The sequence below is a fragment of the Chiloscyllium plagiosum genome, chromosome 28 (genome assembly GCF_004010195.1).
Source record: "Chiloscyllium plagiosum isolate BGI_BamShark_2017 chromosome 28, ASM401019v2, whole genome shotgun sequence".
In the NCBI taxonomy this organism is placed as follows: domain Eukaryota; kingdom Metazoa; phylum Chordata; class Chondrichthyes; order Orectolobiformes; family Hemiscylliidae; genus Chiloscyllium; species Chiloscyllium plagiosum.
Genome location: NC_057737.1, coordinates 14,797,736 through 14,813,402, shown reverse-complemented (window position 1 = coordinate 14,813,402; position 15,667 = coordinate 14,797,736). Strand labels below are relative to the sequence as shown.

General features: G+C 41.1%; 1 long non-coding RNA gene across 1 annotated transcript; it reads right to left on the bottom strand.

Moving 5' to 3' along the window:
- Positions 1-774: 774 nt before the first annotated feature.
- LOC122563821 lies at positions 775-15,296 on the bottom strand. The gene is made up of 3 exons (XR_006315747.1): positions 15,285-15,296; positions 2,199-2,201; positions 775-1,498 (listed from the first exon to the last, which is right to left on the bottom strand). It is a non-coding gene; the product is annotated as an uncharacterized LOC122563821 (long non-coding RNA).
- Between the last annotated feature and the right edge of the window lie 371 nt (positions 15,297-15,667).

Genomic DNA, 15,667 nt, shown 5'->3' with positions numbered 1-15,667 from the left:
TAGAAAATACAGGTCAACCAGCATATCCGCAGAATTGTTTTTCAGTTACTTGCAGTTTCCCGCAGCCTGAACATATTACAGGGAACCTTCAGGGACTAGGGGGCAGAGGCTGCTGGGAAAGTAAATTTCCCATTTAAATGAATGGGTTCGCTCCTATCCGGGGTTTTGCAATTCCACGGTATGTCTTGAACATATTCCCCGAGGATATGGGGTGACTGCTGTAGCCTAAGTCTCTAATCTTCCTACCAAAGTGCATTACATCACATTTTCCCACATTGTATTCCATCTGGCGGTCCATTGCACACTCTCCTAGCTTGTCCACATCCTTTTGCAGCCTCCCCCTTCCTCAACATTACCTGCCCCCCCCCCCCCCCAACTTTGTCTCATTTGAAAGCTTAGCAACAGTGTCCTCCATTTCTTCATCCAGATTGTTATTGTATTGTGAATAATTGTGTTCCCAACATGGCACCATCTGCCATCCTAAAAAAGACCCCTTTATCCCTAATCTCTTCCTTCAGCCAACCTCTGTCCATGCCAGTACCTTGCCTCTAACACCATGGGCTTTTATTTAGCATTCTCTTGTCAGTGGCCTTCTGGAAATCCAAATATATCACATCCACTATCTTTCCTTAGTCTGACATGCTCACTACCTCAAAGAATTCTAACAGATTTGTCAGCATGATGCCCCCTTAATGAAGCCATGCTGACTCAGCCCTATTTTACCATGCACTCCCAAGTACTTTGGAATCTCATCCTTAATAATGCACTCAAAATCTTACCAACCACCAAGGTCAGGCTAACTGGCCTATAGTTTCCTGTCTTCTGTCTCCCTACATTCTTAAACAGTGGTTTCACATTAGATATTTTCTCATCCTCTGGGACCCTCCCTAACTACAGGGTTTTCTGAAGGATCAGTACCAATGCCTCTCGAATCTCCTCAGCTATCTCCTTCAGAACTCTGGGATATATGATCCATTTGTTCTGAGTGATGTATTCACATCCAGACCTTTCAGCATCCCCAGCACCTCCTTAGTGATGAACACTACTCTCACCTCTGCCCCCGACTCTCTTGAAGTTCTGGTATGCTACTGGTATCTTCCACAGTGAAAACTGATGCAAAACACCTATTCAGTTCCTCCACCATTATTTTGATCCCAATTATTCCATCTCCAGCCTTATTCTCCATCAGCCCAATGTTTTCTCTTGCCTCTCTCTTATCTTTTAGATATGCAAAAAAAGGGTCTTGGAATCTTCTTTTATATTATACTAACTAGCTTGCTCTCAAATTTCATCTTCTCCCCCTTATTGTTTTTATTACATGTCCTCTGCTGTATTTTAAATGTTTTCCAATCCTCTGGCTTCTCATTAATCTTCACCCAATTGTATGTTTTTTTTTGTTTGCTTTTGTGCTGTCACTGACTTCCTTCCCAGGAATGGTTGCCTCATCCTACACTTAGTATGCTTCTTCCTCCTTGGGATGAGTTACCCCCAGAAATTCCTGCCACTGCTGCTTCACCATCATCCCTGCTGGGCTTCCCTTCTATTCAACTCTGGCCAGCTCCTTCCTCCTCCCTTTGTAGTTACCAATTGTAATACCGTTTCATTTGATTCCAGCTTCTCCCTCTCAAACTACAGGATTAATTCTATCATATTACGGTCACTGCCCCAAGAGATTTCTTAAGCTTCCTAATCAGGTCTGCCTCATTAGGGAACACTGATTCTGGATTTGGTAATATGTAGTGAGCTCTACCGCTACCAACCTGATTTTCCCAGTCCACCTGCATATTGAAGTCTTCCATGATTATTATAATCGTGCCTTTCTTACATGCCTTTTCTATCTCTTGGTTTATTTTCTGCCCCACATCCTGATTATTGATGTGACCTGTACACAATTCTCATCAGCTCTTTTTTTTCCTTGCAACTCTACCCACACACACACATCTTCTGACCCTATATCACTCCTTGCTTTCGATTTAGTATCGTTTCTTACTCACAAGGCTATTCTGCCCATCTGCCTGTCCTTTCAATAGGATGCATATCCTTAGATATTTAGTTCTCAGCCCTGATCCTCTTGCAGTTTCATCTCTGTGATACACACAGCACCGTATCTACCAATTTCAATTTGTGCTACATTTACCTTGTTATGTCTACCATGTGCCTTCAAATACAACACACTCAGTCCTGTTCTGACTTTTCACCCCCTCCCCCATCGCCTCCTTCTCACAGTTGCCCTTACCTGCTGTGCCTGAAGTTAGATTCCTGACTACTTTATTCTCTGACCTATTATTTGTTTTGGAAACTTTAATATCTGCTGAGCCTTTTCCACTGTATCCCTTTTAACTTATTCTATAATTTTCCATGCAATTGATTTCACCCACCCAACCCATGGAATAGTTAGTTTAAAGCCCTATCCATAGCCCTAGTTATGCAATTCACTAGGACTATGGTCCCAGCATGACTCAGCTGAAGCCCAACACATTGGAACAGCTCCCTGCTGCCCTTGTATTGGTGACAATGTCCCATGAATTTGAACCTGTTTTTACCACACCAATCTTTGAGCCATGTGTTTACTTCTTTAATCTTTTTGACCCTGTGCCAATTTGCTTGTGGCTCAGGTAGTAAACCAACAATTATTACCTTTTTGGTTCTGCTTTTTAATTTAGCCTTTAGCTGCTCATATTCCCTCAGCAGTACCTCTTTCCTCTTTCTACCTAGATTGTTAGTACCTATGTGGACCAGGATAACAGAATCTTTCCCCTCCCACTCTCAATTCCTCTGCAGCTCAGCCTTTGGAATTCTCGATCCTGGCCACAGAGACCTCTAAATATACAACTATATTCCTTTTCTCTTTGCTGTTGAATGGCTTTCCTGTACCACCGTGCTTTGGTCAGTTTGCTCATCCTCCCTACAATCCCCACTTTATCTGCTGAGGGAATATGAGGAGCTAAAGGCTAAATTAAAAAGCAGAACTGGATTACTACCTGAGCCACAAACAAATTGGCATAAGGTCAACAAGATTAAAGAGGTAAACACGTGGCTCAAAGATTGGTGTGGGGAAAACTGATTTAAATTCATGGATCATTGGCACCAGTACAAGGGAGCAAGCAACTCAAACTGTTAGACAAACTCAAGGGCTGAGGCTCCTTCAGCCACCTCTGGATCCTTTTACCTGCCTCACTTGTAGTCACACCCTCCTGTCCCTGACCACTGACCAGATTTGAAGTAGTTAATTTGAGGGGTGTGACCTCCTCCTGAAACACAGCTCCAGATAATTCTTTCCCACCCTGATGTGTCGCAGTGTTTGAAGCTCAGACTCCAGCTCATCAACTCTGAGTCAGAGTTCCTCAGACAGCCAGCACTTGTTACACCTATGGTCACTATGAACCTAAATATGGTCCACCAGCTCCCACATCATGTAATTACAACACATTGCTTGGCCCAGCATTTCTATTTCAATAACTTAATTTGACTTGAAAATTTTCAGACTGGCCTTTTAGTTTGTAGCTTGTAAATATTTCTCCTAATTACCTTCAATTTGCAAGTAATCAATCATAATAATTGAATTAATAGCTATCACCAACCAATGAACTTTCTGTTTATCTATGATGTCATTCTTTCATGCTGAGTCTCTGATATTGGGCTTCAAGTTATCCTGTTTAAGAAAAACTTCCAAACAACAAGGCAAACATGCAAACAAAAGACACCTTTTCCCCTCTGCACCAAATTTCCACATTACCTCCAGATTCCCTGAACTACATACTCACTGGGCTGTGTCTCACTCCCTCTTGACCAGGCGAGGCTTAGTTACAAAGGGTTGGGCAGAGATGAGATCTTGGAGAAGGTTTGTAGCTCAGGTTGTCAGTTTGCTCACTGAGCTGGTGGGTTTGTTTTCAAACTCATCAGCTCAGCAAGCAAACCAACAACCTGTTGGGCAGGAACTTTGGAACAAATAATTCTGAGATATTGTGGAAAAAAAGACGCTGACAAACCTTGTATTCGTCAGTTAAATGTAAAGCTTTGTGTAAATTTAAATCAAACATATTGATTCCTCTTACACTTTTATTTATTGTGAATGTTCTGATGAATGTAAAACTAAAAGCTTCAATAAAATACCTTTTTGTGTTCAAATTTGTTTTTCCAAATGACTGTTGTAGAACTAAAGTGTTATGACCTTGTTTGGGTTGGTCCAAATTAATTTTTAAAATTATCATTCTCGGTTCATGTGTTGTTCTTACGAGCCATTACTAAATGAAAGCCAGGCAGAATAAATTGTATGCCATCAATGGAATAAGAAAACCTCTCACTGTTTGACTCCACTTTTTCCGGAGAATCTTTCACATTTTGTGATCTCACCGCTTATTGGCAGCACAAGTGAGTCACCCCATTATGTTGTATAATACGTCCTGCAACAATATATAATGCAGCTTCTTTAAGGCATGTTAAACACTCATGGTTGAAATTCATTTATTTTTTCAGAATTCTTTTAAGAATTTTTCAAACCTTAGTCAAATATTCTCTCAGTTTGCATCAGGCCATGCATGAAATAAGCAGCATCATGTCCTTTTTATTATTGCTATACAAATAAATAAGATTTGCTTGTTTTCCAGATTGGACGGAGGGTAAGCTGTTGTAGGCTTGACAGAGGGAAGATCTCCACCGTGGGGGGAAAAGCAAAAGTTTACCTCTCTTCTTCCATTTGTTCCTCTGTCATATCAAGTGAACAATGCTTTTAAAGTAGGTTAGATGATAAAATAGGTTAGGAAGCAAATTTACTGGGAAATATTTTCCACAGAAGGTGTAGTGGTGTTCTTGCTCACAAGAAAGAAATAAGTTGGCTCCCAAATTAGGCAGAGCAGGTGACTGAGATGTCAGTGGGGGAGCATTCTGGGGCCAGCGGCCATAATTCTATTAGTTTCAAAATAGTGATGGAAAAGGATAGACCAGACCTAAAAGTTGAAGTTCTAAATTGAAGGAAGGCCAATTTTGACGGTATTAGGCAAGAACTTTCAAAAGCTGATTGGGCGCAAATATTCGCAGGTAAAGGGACGGCTGGAAAATGGGAAGCCTTCAGAAATGAGATAACAAGAGTCCAGAGAAAGTATATTCCTGTCGGGGTGAAAGGCAAGGCTGGTAAGTATAGGGAATGCTGGATGACTAAAGAAATTAAGGATTTGGTTAAGAAAAAGAAGGAAGCATATGTCAGGTATAGACAGGATAGATCAAGTGAATCCTTAGAAGAGTATAAAGGTGGTAGGAATATACTTGAGAAATCAGGAGGGCAAAACGAGAACATGAGATAGCTTTAGCAAGTAGGGTTAAGGAGAATTCAAAGAGTTTTTACAAACACATTAATGACAAAAGAGTGACTAGGAAGAGAATAGGGTCCCTCAGAGATCAGCAAGGCAGCCTTTGTGTGGAGGCACAGGAGATGGGAGAGATGCTAAACGTGTATTTTGCATCAGGATTTACTGTGGAAAAGGATATGGAATGTGGGGAAATAGACGGTGACATTTGAAAAATGTCCATATTACAGAGGAGGAAGTGCTGGATGTCTTGAAATGCATAAAAGTGGATAAATCCCCAAGACCTGATCACATGTACCCTAGAATTCTGTGGGAAGCTAGGGAAGTGATTGCTGGGCCTCTTGCTGAGATATTTGTATCATCGATGGTCACAGGTGAGGTGAAGGAAGACTGGAGGTTGGCTAATGTGGTACCACTGTTTAAGAAAAGTGGTAAGGACAAATCAGGGAACCAAAAACCAGTGAGCCTGATGTCGGTGGTGGGCAAGTTATTGGAGGGAATCCTGAGGGACAGGATGTACATGTATTTGGAAAGGCAAGGACTGATTAGGGATAGTCAACATGGCTTTGTGCGTGGGAAATCATGTCTCTCAAACTTGATTGAGTTTTTTGAAGAAGTAACAAAGAGGATTGATGAGGGCAGAACTGTAGACATGATTTATATGGACTTCAGTAAGGCATTCGATGAGGTTTCCCAAAGGAGACTAGTTAGTAAGGTTAGATCTCATGGAATACAGGGAGAACTAGCCATTTGGATATAGAATTGGCCCAAAGGTAGAAGACAGAGGATGGTGGTGGGGGGTTGTTTTTCAGACTGGAGGCCTGTGACCAGTGAAGTACCACAAGGATTGCTGCTGGATCCACTACTTTTCATAATTTATATAAATGTGAGAATAAGAGGTGTAGTTAGTAAGTTTGCAGGTGACACCAAAATTGGAGGTGTAGTGGACAGTGAAGAAGGTTACCTCAGATTACAATGGGATTTTGATCAGATGGCCCAATGGGCTGTGGAATGGCAGATGGAGTTTAATTTCGATAAATGTGAGGTGCTGAATTTTGGAAAAGCAAAACAGAGCAGGACTTATACACTTAATGTAAGGTCCTGGGGAGTTTGCTGAGCAAAGAGACCTGTGAGTGCAGGTTCATATCTTCTTGAAAGTAGGGTCGTAGGTAAATAGGATAGTGAAGAAGGCGTTTGGTATGCTTTCCTTTATGGGTCAGAGTATTGAGTACAGGAGTTGAGAGGTCATGTTGCAGCTGTAGGGGACTTTGGTTAGGCCACTTTTAGAATATTGCGTGCAATTCTGGTCTCCTTCCTATCGGACGGATGTTGTGAAACTTGAAAGGGTTCCGAAAAGATTTACAAGGATCTGGATGGAGGTTTGCTCGCTGAGTTGGAAAGTTCGTTTCCAGACGTTTCATCACTCTACTAGGTAACATTTTCAGTGGGCCTCAGGTGAAGCACTGCTGTAAGTCCTGTTTTTTTTTATATGTTTGGAGTTATTTGGGTTGGTGATGTCATTTCCTGTGGTGTCATTTTCTGTGGTGAAGTTACTTCCTGTTCTTTTTCTCAGAGGGGTGATAGATGTGGTCTGACTCGATGTGTTTGTTGATAGAGTTCCGGTTGGAATGCCATGCTTCTAGGAAGTTTCATGCATGTCTTTGTTTAGCTTGTCCCAGTCGAAGTGGTTTCCTTCCTCATCCATATGTAAGGGTACTAGTGAGATATTATAAAATACTGTGCAAGAACTATAATAAACACTACATTGGACAAACAGGCAGAAAACTAGCCACCAGGCTACGTGAACACCAACTAGCCACAAAAAGCCATGACCCTCTCTCACTGGTAACCTCACGTATGGATGAGGAAGGACACCACTTCTACTGGGACAACACATCCATCCCATGACAAGCCAAACAAAGACACGCACGAGAATTCCTAGAGCATGGCATTACAACCTGAACTCTATCAACAAACACATCGAGTTAGACCCCATCTACCACCCCTCTGAGAAAAAGAACAGGAAGTGACTTCACCCCAGGAAGTGACAGCACCACAGAAAATGACATCACCAATCCAAAGAACCCCAAATATATAAATAGATAGCAGGACGTATCAGCAGTGCTTCACCTGAGACCCACTGAAGATGTTACCTAGTAGGGTGATGAAATGTCTGGAAATGAATCTTCCAGCTCAGTGAGCAAACCTACATCCAGAACCTCAACCTGAGCTACAAATTTTCTCAAAACTCGCTATTTACAGGATGTTGCCAGGGTTGGACGATTTGAGCTATAGGAAGAGGCTGAATAGGCTGGGGCTATTTTCCCTGGAGCATCAGAGGCTGAGGGGGTGACCTTATAGAAGTTTATAAAATCATGAGGGGCATGGATAGGGTAAATAGACAAGATTTTTCCCTGGGGTGTGAGAGTTCAGAACTAGAGACCATAGGTTTAGGGTGAGAGGGGAAAGATATAAAAGAGACCTAAGGGGCAACTTTTCCATGCAGAGGGTGGTGTGCGTATGGAATGGGCTGCCAGATGAAGTGGTGGAGGCTGATACAATTGCAACATATAAAAGGCAACTGGATGGGTGTATGAATAGGAAGGTTTCAGAGGGATATGGGCCAGATGCTAGCAGGTGAGGCTAGATTGGATTGGGATATCTGATCAGCATGGACGAGTTGGACCAAAGGGTCTGTACATCTCTTTGACTCCATGACTATGACTTTGAGTTCTTTTTTGCCACTCAAGGTCCATACTTAGAAGCAAGTGAATTGGGAGGTGTCTGACTCAACCTTCATCAAAAAAGCTGCAGCTGTTATGGGGCAAATGACACTAATACTGGTGCACTTCTCCATATGGGGTGAATTAATGGAAGGTACATACCTTGGAGTTACATAAACTCTTTGCAGATCATGAACAAGTGTATCTGATAAGAGTTTTGCAATGTCAAGGTCAAAACTAAAATATCTCCAATTCAAAGAAAGCATTCTCCTTTGGATGTTGGTATTTTATGCAACTTGTCTATCTCTGAAACAGTGTGTTTTTTTCATTGTGTTTGAACTGTTCAATAATGACCAAACATTTAATTAGTTTGAAGAGAGGCTTTTTTTGTGAATACAGCTAATTGTTCAAATCATGTGAACCCAGCAATAATTCTCCTGGTGTTAGAAACTGAACACACATTTTGCAAAGCCTTTGATGACTCTGGGACCAGTGGAGCCAACGGAATATTTTCTACAGGAGGATCCTGTCCACTATCAAACTTTCAGAATAACCAGAAAATGAAATCTTCAAATGAAACATATATGAATTCAACTGAAGGACACATAAATCAAACTTTGAAACGATTGACAAACTAATAACATTGGCTCACTCAAAGCAGTAATTGCAGTCTTTTTTTATGGACACGTCCTTGATCAACTTATTAACTTTCATGAGGAAGGCTTAAATCCTACAAAGGTCAGTGTGGGGCAGAACAGTGTCTGCACAATGATGAAGCCACTAAAGCACAATGGGAAACATTTGCTCCATTTCCAAAGGAAGAATCAAAAGCAGATTCACAAATTCAACATAATGATGAAAGCCAACTCTTGATTCAGATTAAACAATTGCACATTCTGAAACATATTACTGCTTCCTGAAATAAAAACAGAAAACATATGAAATACAGAGTAGATCATCCTGATCTGTGCAGAGAGAAACCGTTAATATTACAGGTCATTGGCCTTCCAGTGTCACTCTACCCAATATCATCGACATGAAGCCTGTTTCCCTGTCGATCAATGCTGCCTGACCTGCTGTGTAGGCCCAACATTTTCCAATACAAGTTCAATCTAATTCAGTTTCAAACATGCACCTTGCAGTGAAGTTGCTCCTGGCAGACGCTTTATGGTTTTGAATTCCTGTTTTGAACGCAATACATTCTTTACAGCAACCCAAGAAATACAGTCTATCATCCAAGTACCAACAGACCCAAATTGTAGCCAATAAACAGCTTGATATTCCTCAGTTGGGTGTTACTAGGTAGCGTCATAGAATCGTGGGATAGCGTCGCACAGAAGGAGATCGTTCAGCTTGTCATGTCCATGCTGGCCCTTTTGAAGAGCAATCCAGTTAATCTGCTCACCTGTTATTTCCCCAGCTCCCCCTGCAGTATTAATTCAGTTCCCTTTGTAAGGCTACAATTTAATCTGTGACATCATTATCAAGCAATACTTCTTTGTCTTAATCGCATATTGCTCAAAATATTTTTCTGCGTATCACCTTTAGTGATTTCATTATTGGACTTAAATCTATGTCCTCAGGCTATAGACCTTTCGGCCACTGGAAACAATTTCTCTCATTCCACCTAAACCCTTCATGATCTTAAACTTCTCAATTAGATCTCCTTCTCGACTTCACTGTTCTAAGGGGCTCAACTTCAGCTTCTCCAATTTATCCATTTTGAGCCCTCATCCATGGAATCATTCCAGTATATTCTCTTCTCTGCCTTCTCCAAACGCTCTACATTCTTCCTAACATGTAGTGCCAATGTTTTCACTCGAATTTAGTGCAACTTTGCTGCCTTTTTTCCTCTTCGTCTACAGTTATTAAGTCAAGGGTCCCATGTGTATATATTATGTAATGCTAACCTGTCTTTACCAGCTGCAATGCTTTTGGCACAAGTATTTCCCAAGTATGTATTGGTTAGACTGACTGGTTAGACTACCTACAGTGTGGAAACAGGCCCTTCGGCCCAACTAGTCCACACCGACTCTCTGAAGAGTAGCCCACCAGACCCATTCCCCCTGAATGATGTACCTAACTCTCTGGGCAATTTAGCATGACCAATTCACCTGACCTGCACATCTTTGGACTGTGGGAGGAAACCCATGCAGACACAGGGAGAATGTGCAAACTCCACACAGACAGTTGCCCGAGGCTGGAATTGAACCCAGGTCCCTGGCGCTGTGAGGCAGCAGTGCTAACCACTGAACCACCATGCCACCCACACTATTGTATTTGTCTGTCCTTATACCCCTTTAAAGTTAAACTTTTTGTATTTCCTCAAATTCATTAACCTTGTCCTTATTGAAAGATGCTTCAGCTCTAAGCATGCATTTAAAATTTATAAAGCACATTCAAAATACTTAATCTGTGTTTCGTCCAGTGCAACAGATGAGCTAGAGTAATTATATTCCAGCTTCTCTTTAAGGTAATGTAAATCAGTACAACGTCATTTAAAATATTAATACTTAACCTTAGACAACATTTTTTTCCATCTAGAATCCATGCACAATATAGCAGGGGTCTTTTTCCTAGGGTGGGGGAGTTAAAGACTGCGGGAAGAGGGCGCATATTTTTAAGGACAGAGAAGAAAGATTTCAAAAAGACATGAAGAGCAATTTTTTTACACAAACAGTGGTTTGTGTGTGGAAGAACTTCCAGAGAAAGTGGTGGATATGGGTAAAATTACAAAGTTTAAAAGACATTTGGATAAGTTCGTGAATAAGAAACATCTGGAAGGATATGGGCCAAATGCAGGCAGGTAAGACGAGTTTAATTTGGGAAAAAGGTTGGCATGGGCTGGTTGGACCGAAGGGTCTGTTTCCATAGAAACATAGGAAAGAGGAACAGGAGTAGACCATTTGGCCCTTCGAGCTTGCACCGTCATTCAATAAGATCACAGCTAATCATGTGATTTCAGTATCCCACCCTCACTTTCTCTCCAGACCCCTTGATCCCTTTAGCTGCAAGGGTGACGCTCAGTTCCCTCTTGAACACATCTAACAAACTGGTCCTGACAGCTTTCTATGGGAGAGAAATCCCAAGTTCATAACTCTGAGTGACAAAATTCCTCCTCATCTCTGTCCTGAATGGTTTCTCCTTATTCTTAGACTGTGGGCCATAGTTCTGGACTTCCCCCAACATCGGGAACATTCTGTCCAGTCCCATCAGGATTTTATATGTTTCCATGAAAACCTCCCTCATTCTTCTAAATTCCAGTGAGTAGAAGCCCAGTCGATCCAGTCTTTCTTCATATACTGAGAGAGGGCTTGAATGAACTTATTCACTCATTTATTAACCTTTTCATTGCTGAGAAACATTTCAAATCTGTGTGCATTTTGAATTGAAGTAGCATCCACCAGGTTTCCTGTGAACCTCTTAACATCTCCTTTCCAAAGCAGAACAATATATGTAGATTGAAGAATTCTAATTGAAGAAATATATTCTTTTGTCTGCTAATTAGTCAGATATGCAAGCAGCAAGAGATAAATGCATAACTTAATTAATTTTCTATCATAACCTCTGCCCTGCCAATACTTATCAATGTTTTTATTCTCAGTTCTCATTTATTCTATCATTATGGTTTACGCAAACTTCAAATTTCCACAATTATTTTTTATAATTACTTCCTCCAAATAAGTTCTCTGTTAAGTTGTTGTAGAAATAAAGAGTCAGAAAATATCAGTTATTTGAGGAAAGATGGTTTTTTTCTGAAACAAAAACAGAAATTGCCAGAGAAACTCAGCAGATCGGGCAGCATCTGTGGAGAGAAATCACAGTCAATATTTCAAGTCCAGTGACACTTCTTCAGAACTGAAGTTCCGAACTCCAATTCGAACGAAGGGTCATTGGACTCGAAACATTAACCCTGGCTTCCTTTCCACAGAGTCAAGATTAGATTGGTGCTGGAAAAGCACAGCAGGTCAGGCAGCATCCGAGGAGCTGCGTTTCTCCAGCAATTTCTGTTTCTGTTTCAGATTTCCAGCATCCTCAGTTCTTTGTTGTATTCACTTGTCTTTCTGGTCTGGTTTCTGTATTCGAATTATGATTGGAAGTTGATGTTAGATCATTGCTGTGATAGGAAAGAGGCTGAATGTCATTTACAATCAGATTTCTTTTTCCATTAATCCATGAAAGGATTACACAGCTTAATTTGAGTACGGTGTAGTGTCCATTGGATATTGGTTAGCTCAGGAGGCTAGCACACGGTGCAGAATTCAAACAACCCTGGTTCAATTCCAATTCCAGCTGAGATAGATTTGGGACCTGCATCCTCATCCCACTCCTGAGTAGTGGCCCACAGACAAAAACTACCAGGAAAATAGCTCAGGATAAAGCATCAGCAGAACAATGAGCCAAGAATTCGCACTGACCCCTTCATCAACCTGATTATCATGGAACATGGGGCAGCACGGTGGCTCAGTGGTTAGCACTGCTGCCTCACAGCACCAGTGATCCAGATTCAATTCCAGCCTCAGGCAACTGTCTGTGTGGAGTTTGCACATTCTCCTCGTCTCTGTGTTGGTTTCCTCCAGCTGCTCCAGTTTCCTCCAACAGTCCAAAGATGTGCAGGTCAGGTGAATTGGTCATGATAAATTGCCTATAGTGTCCAGGGGTGTGTGGATTAGGTGCATTAGTCAGGGGTACATATCGGATAGTAGGGGAATCTGGATGGGTTACTCTTCGGAGGGTCGGTGTGGACTTGTTGGGCTGGAGGGCCTGTTTCCCCACTGTAGGGATTCTATTCTATATCCAAAATAAGACCTGAAGTACTGTGATCAATTCTTGCATGTGATATTGAGCAATGTGGTGGGGATAATGAGAACATGACTGAGTGTCTAGAGAATTGGAGGCAATTTCTGAAAGGCAGGACTTTGAGAATCAGTCAACCAAAGAGCCAGCCTATGGACTGGCTGCTTGAGAGCAGGCAAGGGGAGCAACATGAAGGTGTAATGAATATGGGTGAGCTTGGAGAAGATGAGCAGTTTCCAGTACTCGGGGCCAGGGATAGCAGAAGATGAAACTGTTGAAATAGAGTGATTTGAAGAAGTTCAGTGGAGTGTTTTGTGAAAGAATATTGCTGAAACTGAAAGGAAGAATCTGTAAGAAAGCTGTGAGACTAGCTTTGTTAAATAATGATGAAACCTGGGCAACAAATAGAGAACAGTGTTACCATGACTAGACAGTAATTGAGATATGGACACTGAGAATGATGAGAAAGGACATTATCAGTAACCAGTAAAGCAGGGAGTCAGTGAAGATTGTGGGATCATCAAAGAAAGTGTTGAGAAGAGATTGAAATGTTACAGCATTCTGTTAGGAAGAGAGACTGAGGAAACGTGATAAGGTAGGTGACGGAGTTGGCACTGCCAAGGAAGAAGGAATAGATGAAGCCTTAAGATCAGATGAATGATCCAAAGGCAAGAGACATAAATGGATTGGAAGAGGAGGATGACTGACAGGGGGAGCTGCTCACTGGTGATTAATTAGTGTTGTGACAAACTCAAGTAATATGGGATGAGCTGAAAGAAGGCGATTCAGATCCAGTGTATTGTGATTACCTTCATTATTTATGGAGTGTAAAAAGAAGGGGCCGTTTCTTTATATTGTCTTATGACAGCTTAGAATTTTAATGAGTCATTAGTGTGTTGTGCAGAGATACAGAAAATATTCTCAGTGCCCAGGGCTGCAAAACTTCTCAATCTAGCTTTGCGTTGTTTTGTGATTGCACGAGAGAGGGTATGGAGGTGCTTTTGCAAATGTCACTAGGAATGAGAATTTTAGACACAATGAAAGTTTGACAGGCTGTGGGACATTTGGAATGGAGGAAAATGAGGTAAAAATGTAATTACAGTGTGTAACATTGTGAGGGGCCAGGAGAGAGTGAATAGAAATCTCCTATTTCCTTTAAATGGAAATCAATAAGAATAATTAGCAGGAGGATTACAGCAAAGTTAGGGATAATTGTTCACCTCGATTAAGGGTCTGGAGCTCACAGTTTATAAGAGTGGTCGAAGCTAATGAATTCCTCACTGTGTTAAAAAAAAACCTTGGGCATGCACTAGGAGCTTACAGGGTAACAGTCAAAGATCTGAGCTGTAAAGTTAGGCTGCATAGCTCCTGTTCAGCCAACGGAGACATGATGGGCCAAATGGCCTCTTTACACTTCTGTGCTCGGTACTGTAACTGGAGTGACAGTTAAACTACATACTGCAGGGACAACCCTGCTGCATATGAAATTTGAAATAAATAGCAAATAGCTGCGATGCACAATTGCTCAGCTTCAGCAAGAGAACAATGGATTATTCTTCCGACCATGACTTTGGCTAAAATATTAACCTGGCCTTTCATTTGACTGACCTGTGTGTGTATTTCTGTGGTCATATCTCACATATTCCTTCCTACGATGTAACTTATTTTTAGCCATAGAAGAGAGATTGCCGTAATGAATTGACACAGAACATTTAGACTGAGTGAGCCACAAAATGAACTGCAACTTTGACTTGTTACTGCAGAGGATTATTCTGCCAATGGGGGCCTTGTTACATAACCTGCGGCTGAACATTTTTACTAACAAAATAAACATGTTTCATCTGCAGCTATGAATCATTTCTGCACTCCTTGCCAATCAACAAGTTTAGCTTCTGCCAAAAGATATTCAAAGGAGAACCCAGCTGCCTAGTCTTTATACCAGACAGGTACATTAACGAGAAACACCAACAGGTACACTAACCAGAAACACCAAATAGGTACATTAACCAGAAACACTAAAGAGGTACATTAATCAGAAATACCAAACAGGTACACTAACCAGAAATACCAAACAGATACACCAAACAGGTACACTAACCAGAAACACCAAACAGGTATATTAACCAGAAACACCAAACAGTTATTTTAACCAGAAACACCAAAGAGGTACATAAACCAGAAACATCAAACAGGCACATTAACCAGAAATACCAAACAGGTACATTAACCAGAAACACCAAACTGCTACATTAACCAGAATCACGAACAAGTACACTAAACAGGTACATTAACCAGAAAGACTAAACAGGTACATTAAACAGGTACATTAATCAGAAATACCAAACAGGTACATTAACCAGAAACACCAAAAAGGTAAATTAACCAGAGATACTAAACAGGCACATTAACCAGAAACACCAAACAGGCACGTTAACAAGAAACACTAAACAGGTACATTAACCAGAAATACCAAAACAGGTATGCTAACCAGAAACATTAATTAGAAACACTTAACAGGTACACTCATCAGATATACCAAACAAGTACATCAACTAGAAACACTAAACAGGAACATTAACCAGATATACCAAACAGGTACACCAAGCAGGTACATTAACCAGAAACACCAGACAAGTACACTAAACAGGTACATTAACCAGAAATACTAAACAGGTACACTAAACAAGTACATTAACCAGAAACACCAAATAGGTCCATTAATCAGAAAGAGCAAACAGATACATTAACCAGAAACACTAAGCAGGTACATTAACCAGAAACACTAAACATGTACATTAAGCAGATACACCAAACAGGTACACCAATAGAAACACCAAACAGCTG